Source organism: Gymnoscopelus microlampas (genome assembly GCF_963454915.1).
Source record: "Gymnoscopelus microlampas genome assembly, chromosome: 10".
NCBI lineage: Eukaryota > Metazoa > Chordata > Actinopteri > Myctophiformes > Myctophidae > Gymnoscopelus > Gymnoscopelus microlampas.
Genome location: NC_139947.1, coordinates 2,348,003 through 2,357,654, shown reverse-complemented (window position 1 = coordinate 2,357,654; position 9,652 = coordinate 2,348,003).

Genomic DNA, 9,652 nt, shown 5'->3' with positions numbered 1-9,652 from the left:
GTAAGCAGGTCTAATGGCTGTCGGCGAAACGAGGCATGACTTTTGCCTGTTTAAAGTTTGCATTTTCAAAAAATTGCTATAGCGCCCCCGTTTGACCAATTGGAGTAAGATTGGTTTCAGTGATATTTGGAATGGCCCTTTACAGTTCTGCAAAGTTTCAAAGAATGGTAAGTCTGCATGTATGTGTTAGGGGCAGATGAATAATTGTCATAAAAATGCAATATTCATTGGCTCATTAAAGCTTCATTTTTTCACTTAAAAAAAATCTGCTTGCACCGTTTGGTCGGCATAGGTCCAAAGTTCATGTGTAAAACGTTTCGTGCAGATTGCTCAAAAATCCCAGGAGATAGATTTGAACTGCTTTTTACTGCTTTTCATATAATTCGAAATGGTGGGAGATCTAAAGGTCAGAGGTCAAAAGTCAAACAGTGAAAGTTGTTAGGCAAGAGGAGACGCATGTGTGCATCGAAGTTTCATGGCTGTAGGTCAAACAGGGCATGAGTTGTACCTGTTCAAAGTTGGCATTTTCAACTGAGTGCTATAGCGCCACCTTTTGACGAAATATTGTGAGATTTATTTCTTGATCGTTTTTCATGACCATCTATCATATGGCCGAGTTTCATAAAAAGCGTATGCACGGTTCAGCCAGAACTGGCAAAAACGGCAGAAGAAGAAGAAGAAGAAGAAGAAGAAGAAGAAGAAGAAGAAGAAATGGAAATATAGCTGCAAGCAGCGATAATACGGGGCCAGTGAATAGAGAGAGAGAGAGACATGGAAACGGAATAGATTGAAGAGAGAGAGAGTGACATGGAAACAATAGATTGATGAGAGAGAGAGATGGAAACATAATGGTTTGATTGGACATCTCAACCTACTGCCATTAACAGGCAGTTCAAGGCAAGATCATAAACTCTTGCCTTCTTTCATGAACCAAGCCCCTGTTTCACTAACACTAAGATCACTCGTTCACAAACCATTTACCAATGAAGAAATTGTACATCTCCTCAGAACCAAAACTAGTGAAAGTAGCCGATCTACAAGCTCACAAACCATGAAAAGTTGTGAGATTGTAGATCAGCTATTTTCAGAATGAAGTATGTCATACATTGAAAAAACGTACTCTCAAATAAGCATTTCAGGTTATCTTTACCATTTGCACATGTATTCATTGATACAGTCATGTTGTTTGCAATTCAACTTAAATTAAGTCTGCATCAAGTGAGGCTTGAACTGGCGACGTCGAGATTGTGAGGCATTCATATAAGGGAGACGCCATTGGCCCAACAGACAAGTAACTGTGAAAAAGGAGATCACACAGATGATACAGTTTCACGCAAATAGCTGAAAAATCCTGGGTTTAAGTGTTTTTCAAACTGCTCAAAATTGCGGACAATATAAGGGCGGCGCTTACTGGTCAAAGCGATAGATGTGTTCCTCATGAGTCAAGGCACATGTGTAAGCAAGTTTCACGACTTTCGGCCAAACGAGGCATGACTTATGCCTGTTTAAAGTCTGCCTTTTCAAAAAATTGCTATAGCGCCCCCTTTTGGCCAATTGGAGTAAGATTGGTTTCAGTGATATTTGGAATGACCCTGTACATTTCTGCAAAGTTTCAAAGAAATGTGAGTCTGCATGTATGTTTTAGGCACAGATGAATAATTTTCATAAAACTGTAATAGTTAAAATCTATCTCCTCCTGGGATTTTTGAGCAATCTGCACGAAACATTTAACACTTGAACTTTGGACCTCTGCCTACAAAAATTTCCAACGGATTTTCCATAAGTGAAAAAATGCAGAAGTTAGGAGCCAATGACTGTTTTTCATATAATTCAAAATGGTGGAAGATCTAAAGGTCAGAGGTCAAAAGTCAGACCACGAAAGTTGTCGGGCATGAAGAGACACATGTGTGTATCGAAGTTTCATGGTTGTAGGTCAAACAGGGCATGAGTTGTACCTGTTCAAAGTTGGCACTTTCAATTGAGTGCTATAGCGCCACCCTTTGACGAATGAGTGTGAGAATTATTTCTTGGTAGTTTTTCATGAGCATCTACCATATGGCCGAGTTTCGTAAAAAGCGTATGCACGGTTAAGCCAGAACTGGCAAAAACAAGTATTTTTCAAACTGCTCAAAATTGCGGAAAATCTAAGGGCGGAGCTTAATGGTCAAATCGATACGTGTGTTCCTCATGAGTCAAGGCATATGTGTAAGCAAGTTTCACGACTTTCGGCCAAACGAGGCATGACTTATGCCTGTTTAAAGTCTGCCTTTTCAAAAAATTGCTATAGCGCCCCCTTTTGGCCAATTGGAGTAATATTGGTTTCAGTGATATTTGGAATGACCCTGTACATTTCTGCAAAGTTTCAAAGAAATGTGAGTCTGCATGTATGTTTTAGGCACAGATGAATAATTTTCATAAAACTGTAATAGTTAAAATCTATCTCCTCCTGGGATTTTTGAGCAATCTGCACGAAACGTTTAACACTTGAACTTTGGACCTCTGCCTACAAAAATTTCCAACGGATTTTCCATAAGTGAAAAAATGCAGAAGTTAGGAGCCAATGACTGTTTTTCATATAATTCAAAATGGTGGAAGATCTAAAGGTCAGAGGTCAAAAGTCAGACCACGAAAGTTGTCGGGCATGAAGAGACACATGTGTGTATCGAAGTTTCATGGTTGTAGGTCAAACAGGGCATGAGTTGTACCTGTTCAAAGTTGGCACTTTCAATTGAGTGCTATAGCGCCACCCTTTGACGAATGAGTGTGAGAATTATTTCTTGGTAGTTTTTCATGAGCATCTACCATATGGCCGAGTTTCGTAAAAAGCGTATGCACGGTTAAGCCAGAACTGGCAAAAACAAGTATTTTTCAAACTGCTCAAAATTGCGGAAAATCTAAGGGCGGAGCTTAATGGTCAAATCGATACGTGTGTTCCTCATGAGTCAAGGCATATGTGTAAGCAAGTTTCACGACTTTCGGCCAAACGAGGCATGACTTATGCCTGTTTAAAGTCTGCCTTTTCAAAAAATTGCTATAGCGCCCCCTTTTGGCCAATTGGAGTAAGATTGGTTTCAGTGATATTTGGAATGACCCTGTACATTTCTGCAAAGTTTCAAAGAAATGTGAGTCTGCATGTATGTTTTAGGCACAGATGAATAATTTTCATAAAACTGTAATAGTTAAAATCTATCTCCTCCTGGGATTTTTGAGCAATCTGCACGAAATGTTTAATACTTGAACTTTGGACCTCTGCCTACAAAAATTTCCAACGGATTTTCCATAAGTGAAAAAATGCAGAAGTTAGGAGCCAATGACTGTTTTTCATATAATTCAAAATGGTGGGAGATCTAAAGGTCAGAGGTCAAAAGTCAGAGGGTGAAAGTTGTTCAGCATGAGGAGACGCATATGTGTATCCAAGTTTCATAGCTGTAGGTCAAACAGGGCATGAGTTGTACCTGGTCAAAGTTGGCATTTTCAATTGAGTGCTATAGCGCCACCTTTGGACGAAAGATTGTGAGAATTATTTTTTGATCGTTTTTCATGACCATCTACCATATGGCCGAGTTTCGTAAAAAGCGACAGCGCGGTTCAGCCAGAACTGCGAAAAGTGGCAGAAGTGACAGAATACTGCCAATAACAAAACAGGTCCAGAGCTGAGCTCTGGCCCCGTAATAATGCCAATAACAAAACGGGTCCATGCTGGAAGCCTGGCCCCGTAATAATGCCAATAACAAAACGGGTCCATGCTGGAAGCCTGGCCCCGTAATAATGCCAATAACAAAACGGGTCCATGCTGTAAGCCTGGCCCCGTAATAATGCCAATAACAAAACGGGTCCATGCTGGAAGCCTGGCCCCGTAATAATGCCAATAACAAAACGGGTCCATGCTGGAAGCCTGGCCCCGTAATAATTACAGTCAAACAGCACATTCCAACAGGAACGGGAGGAACTAAGTCAAGTAAGTAAACAGCACAACAATAAACAGCAGTCAAAGTGTCCCATGGACAATTTCTGCAGGTAATGCCTTGAGATGGTCTGTTTTTGTCTCCGCCAGGCCGATAGGCATGGCGAGAGAGTATGTTTTACCCTCCGTCCGTCCGTCCGTCCGTCCGTGTGTCCGTCCTTCTGTCTGCGACCAGCTAATCTCCGCCACCGTTGGCCCGATCGCTGTGAAACTGCGCACACACACACTCCCTGGATGCCACAGCAGAACCTCTGCCCCACATTTTTCAGATCAGCCTGTCATAGCGCCACCATGAGGCCGACTTTTGCAAAACACATTTTTTAATGTTACTCCTACAGATTTTCTCCGAATAACACACAAATCGGTACACAGTATCTCTATAGCCATGTGATCAACACGGATCTGTCCGATTTTCCATATCCCATCCTGATTGGCTAAGATTGGCTTCCAAAGTTAGCAGGATTGGTTCATTTTGAACAAAATGTCTCAAATCATGAACGCAGCATGCACTTTCCGTGCACTTTTCCACGTACATTCCCACTTGGCCCAGGAAGAATTGTCTTTTGAAAACTTTCAAATCAGCCTCATGGTGGCGCTATAACAGGCCGATTCATGTTTTTAGCTATAACTGCACCGATCTGCGTGCGACTTTGCATGCACACTCCTTAGAGGCCAAGGAAAACCCTTTGCCGTGCATTTTTCACATATGCCTTTTAGAGCGCCACCAGGAGGCTGAGTTTTGAAAAACACATTTTTTGCTCTTACTCCTTCAGATTATGTTCAAAAATCACGTAAATCGGTACACAGTCTCTCTATAGTCATGTGATCAAGATGGATGTGTCCGATACTTCATATTCTATCCTACTTGGCTAACATTGGCTTCTAAAGTTTGCAGGATAGGTCCGTTTTGAACAAAATTCCTCAAATCATGAACGCAGTGTGCGATTTCTGTGAAATTTTGCACACACATTCCCACTAGGCCGAGGAAGAAATGCCACCCTTTTCACATTGGCCTGTTATAGCGCCACCAGCTGGTCTAATTTAGCAAACCACATTTTTGGAACAAAATGCCTCAACTCATGAATGCAGTGTCCGATTGCCGTGCAAGGCCTAAGAAGAAATGGCACCCTTTTCACATTGGCCTATTATAGCGCCACCAGGAGGCCATAATAACCTAGCTGACCTGGCGGAGACTTGTGCTCCGAGGAGCACTTTTTCTAGTTTCTTCTCTTTTTTTTGTACAATTAACCATGGCAATTTAACTGCTAAACTGTGACCACTTCGGGATTCTCATTCTTTCATTTCTCTTAGCTTCTCATCAATTTGCCTTTCAATGTCTAGCAGGCTTGTTTTTTTTTTCTTTGGCTGAACGGCGGAGGCTGTTGGACTTTGCAATGAAGGTAAGTTTGCTAGTGGTCTCTGCCTTTTCTGCAAACTCATCTGCAGCTTATTCTCCATGGCTTTGGAGTCAGCATCAATTCTAGCCCTCTTTTTTTTCAGCTCACCTAATTCATCCATGAGAGTCTGTCTTTTCATAGCAAGAGTCTGTCTACTTTTCTCTCTCTTTTGCTCATCAAGGTGGGCAACATACTTCTGCCTTGCACCTGCAGCTGATGCGAGCAGTTCTTTTGTTAGCTTAACCTTACAAACCCCTCCAACTGCCCTGATGTGGTCAATGATGAGTCTCAGTGCCACTAGACTGTTGCTTTAGATTTTCCACCACAACTTCTTTATTCACAGAAAATCCCCTCTCCACACTTGCCTGTCCATGGGACATCACAAGGAGCACCTTCACCACATCCCACAGATGTTTGAATTTACTGCTAGAGCCCATAGTCTCATGAAACAAAGTATCCACTCTATCTGAGGAGGGGTCAAATTCTCTGAACCCTGGAGTGATCAGAGAGAAATCACAGAATTCCTTGTACTCTCTCAAGACATCATCACATACTGACTCCTGCACTTGATTTGCAGCCACAAGGGTCTGCAGAACTCTCTTCATTTTGTTCCCACACTGCTCTTTGTTTGCAACCATTTGTCTTGGATCTAGGCATTGCATGTTTCTAACAAGTGGGTACTGCACAGGTGACTTGTTAACAAACTTGAGCAAGAGTGAAATGAGGATTTTTTTACAATGTGTTTTTATCTCAAGCACCTGCCTCTCTGAGATCTTTTTCTGGTTTTTCAGTTTACTGAGTGTTGTTTCTGCTGTAAAACCAATGTCCACCTTTGAAGCATCCTTATGTTCACTTGCTTGCTCAAAGGGCACCTGGAGAACTTTGTATGCAGAGGTAGCCTCTTTCATGGTCTTCTCTGCGATGAAACGGTCCATAAGCCCTGCAGACAGAACAAAGCAGAACACATTTCTTTTGTTATTGCTCCATCTATGTCAATATTTTTTCTCATGACTACATTAACAAGCTATTAAAGGCCAAATCATTAATATGAGTTTACTGGCTCCATTGGACTGACTTCATCAGAAATATTTGTTTTAACAAATGTATTTATACATGGACTGACAATAATATTTGTCATATGTTCTAGCTTAAAATTGTATTTCAATGTGCATTGATTAATCACTGGAGCAAAATTGGATATTACTGTCAAATATCTCTCTTTGTGGTATGTACATCTTAAGGTCAATAGAGGGCTCATGCATTTCATTAATAACAAAGCCAGTATTATTATAATATCTGGCCACAGCAGTAATGGAAAAACTTTTCAGATTAGTTTTTCTTAAATAAAAGTAGCAATACCACAATGTAGAAATTGACATCAAAACAAAAAGTACCAAAAGTAGAAGTACAGTATGCAGATTGTCCCATTTCACAAGTAATTTTTCTCCAAAATGTGTCAAACTCTTTTGGAAATAGCTGATCTACAAGCTCACAACAAATCACAATGTGAGCTTTTAGATCGGCTATTTTCGAAAAGACAAGGTACAAAATATGGCTTAATTGGTTAATGCACAGTTTGTAATAATCTTAAATCTACAAAGTAACTTGTAAGTTTTCAAATAACTGCAAGTAGAAGTATTGAACAATTGACAAATATAAGTGAAATTATCTAAAAGAAATACTTTGTACTTAAGTTACTTTACACCACTGCCATTCAAGCTATATCCGTGTAAGCTTTACTCTTTATGTAAATGTAAGACTATAAATAATATTTTACTATAGAAGGGGTATATAATTACCTTTTATGAGCCTGTACATGTCCTCGCTCATGAATGGTAACATTGGCTTATCCGTTTGGTATTGGACCAGGAAGGGAGTGACTTGCTTGGCTATGCTCAGGAATATTGAGGCTTTCACTACAAACAGTGGATCTGCAGAGGCTTTCTTGACCTCCTGGAGCGACTTGATCTTTGGCTCTGGTACTTCCTTTCTTGCCACTGCATCAATGTACTTAATAATGTGAGGCCACAACAACAGTCCTCTCTCACAAACGGTCACATTTTCAACCCATTGGTGCTGGCAGAATTTAAGCATGGGCGTGTCACAGCCTGTGGCTTTTATGAAGTCTTCTCTGCGCGCAGGGCTGTCTTTAAACATCCAATCATCCAATACATCATGGAGAGGGTATGGTCCACCTCCCATCCAGTTGCCCGGTATCCATCCCTGAACGCATTATGCAGCGTGTGCAGACCGCACGACCCGCTGTTCAGTAGGGATTTGTTAACTTGGGCAAGTTCAGATTGAAGTAAATTAAACGCTTTCCAATTTACATTCGGCCCATCCATGGATAGCTGCACAAGGTTCTTCATTCCAGTTTCAGATATTTTGCATCCGTTCAACTATGTACTGGGCAGCTGTGTAGCCTAGGAACTCAGAGCCAACATACCTGGTTTTCACCTCCCCCCGTCCCAAATCCGAACATGCAGGTCCATCTGCTTCATTTGGAGCGGTTTGTTGAGACTTTCGTCGAACATCAACGTGTAAGCAGACTGCCTGGATACCTCTCTTACGATGAGTGACTTAAAGTAGGGTCCCAGTCCAAATGTACTGAGGTACGCACATTTTGTTTCCCCACACGCAAATTTGGACGCTATTGCACTGTCGGGAAACATAGCTCTGAAAAGCTCACTCGTGTTGGCGCTGGAGGTAAATGAATAGTGAGAGTCCACTGTTTTAAGTGCCCACAACACTTCAGCCGACAGCTGGTCAAATGAAGCTGCGACGGCCTGGTTGAGCGTGGGTTGTTGTTGTCTTGCGGTTGTGCAAGCAGCACCAGTTGGACCTGGCCTTACATCAGGTGTAAAATAGGTGCCGACACCAGCGGTCTGTTCAGCAGCCTTTTGGAGGTCGAGGTGTTTCTAGCGGCGCGATCCTGCTCTATACCTGACTTTGTCCGTGTCCGTCAACGTTCTGATTGGTCAGGTCCGTCAACGTTCTGATTGGTCTCTAAACGTTCTGATTGGTCAGGTCCATCAACGTTCTGATTGGTCAGGTGCGTCAACAAAGTGATTGGTCAAGCTTCACATGACACGTGGCTATAAACACATTATAAACACATATCGATGACAAAATGTATCAAAGGCGCCGCTACCTTCACACAGGGTGTGATTTTTTGCTTTTCTCATGGCTGACCAGCGCCGATTCCCCCATGTTCCCAACATCAAAGGTTTTGTGGCATAACTTGCAGCCAGCTCTATTAGGGTCCTCTTCTCGCTTTACCCAGTCTTTAAACTTTACATTTGTAATCCACAAATTATTAAATGAACATTTCCCTGGCATTGTGGATCATACTAGTAGTTCAACCGATATATATATATTCAATCGATTACGCTTCACCGACGATTCACGTGTTGCTCGCAATTGTTTGTTGGGACAGCAAACACACAACTTGCTCAAGTTGCCAGGTTGGTGTCACGTGACAAAACGAACAGCTCTACTAGCTAACTACTCATCACGCTGCAGCACGTTGTGAGCTTGTAGATCTGTTCTTTTTATCACGTGACACCAACCTTTCGGCGAAAAACTACTTATGTTACATATTTCGTGTAATGTTATTTTTGTTTATGAAAATGTTTTGTTTTAACAAAATCAATAGCCAAAAACAATGCATAGCTAAACATTTTTCCAGGACCCTTGATAAATTCCAGGACCTTTGCTGATGTTTGATCAATTTCAAACCTTTTCCAGTACTGGATTTTTTTATTTATTTTTTCAAAATATTTTCAGGAATTTCATGACCGTGGGGACCCTGGATAAATATTGTGAAAATAGCAGATCTACAAGCTTAGCAAGGTTAGTCCAGTCTCTTCATCGCCAAACCGGTTATGTTAATGATATGTAGCCTACACTACAGTATTCCAAATAAGCTGAGGAACTCTGCTATCAGGTTCCCCTCCCCCCTACAGTATCTGTTCTATCAAAGTATTTGTTCAGATACAAATTCAGCCATTGTAATGTGCATGCAACAGCACAGGGTTGCTACACGTACATGGAGTTAGACTCTAACTACGTGTAGCAACCCTGTGCTGCTCTAAATGTTAGAGGGATGGGCAGAAACCGTGTATTTCCACATTTCAACTGTTAATGGGTTTTTCTTTCTTCACAAATGAATTCTACTTTGTTGTACAACAGTGTCCCATAAAAGTAGTGAAAATAGCCGATCTACAAGCTCACAAAGTGTTGCATCATGATGCTTTGCGAGCTTGTAGATCTGCTATTTTTCTAAATAAAA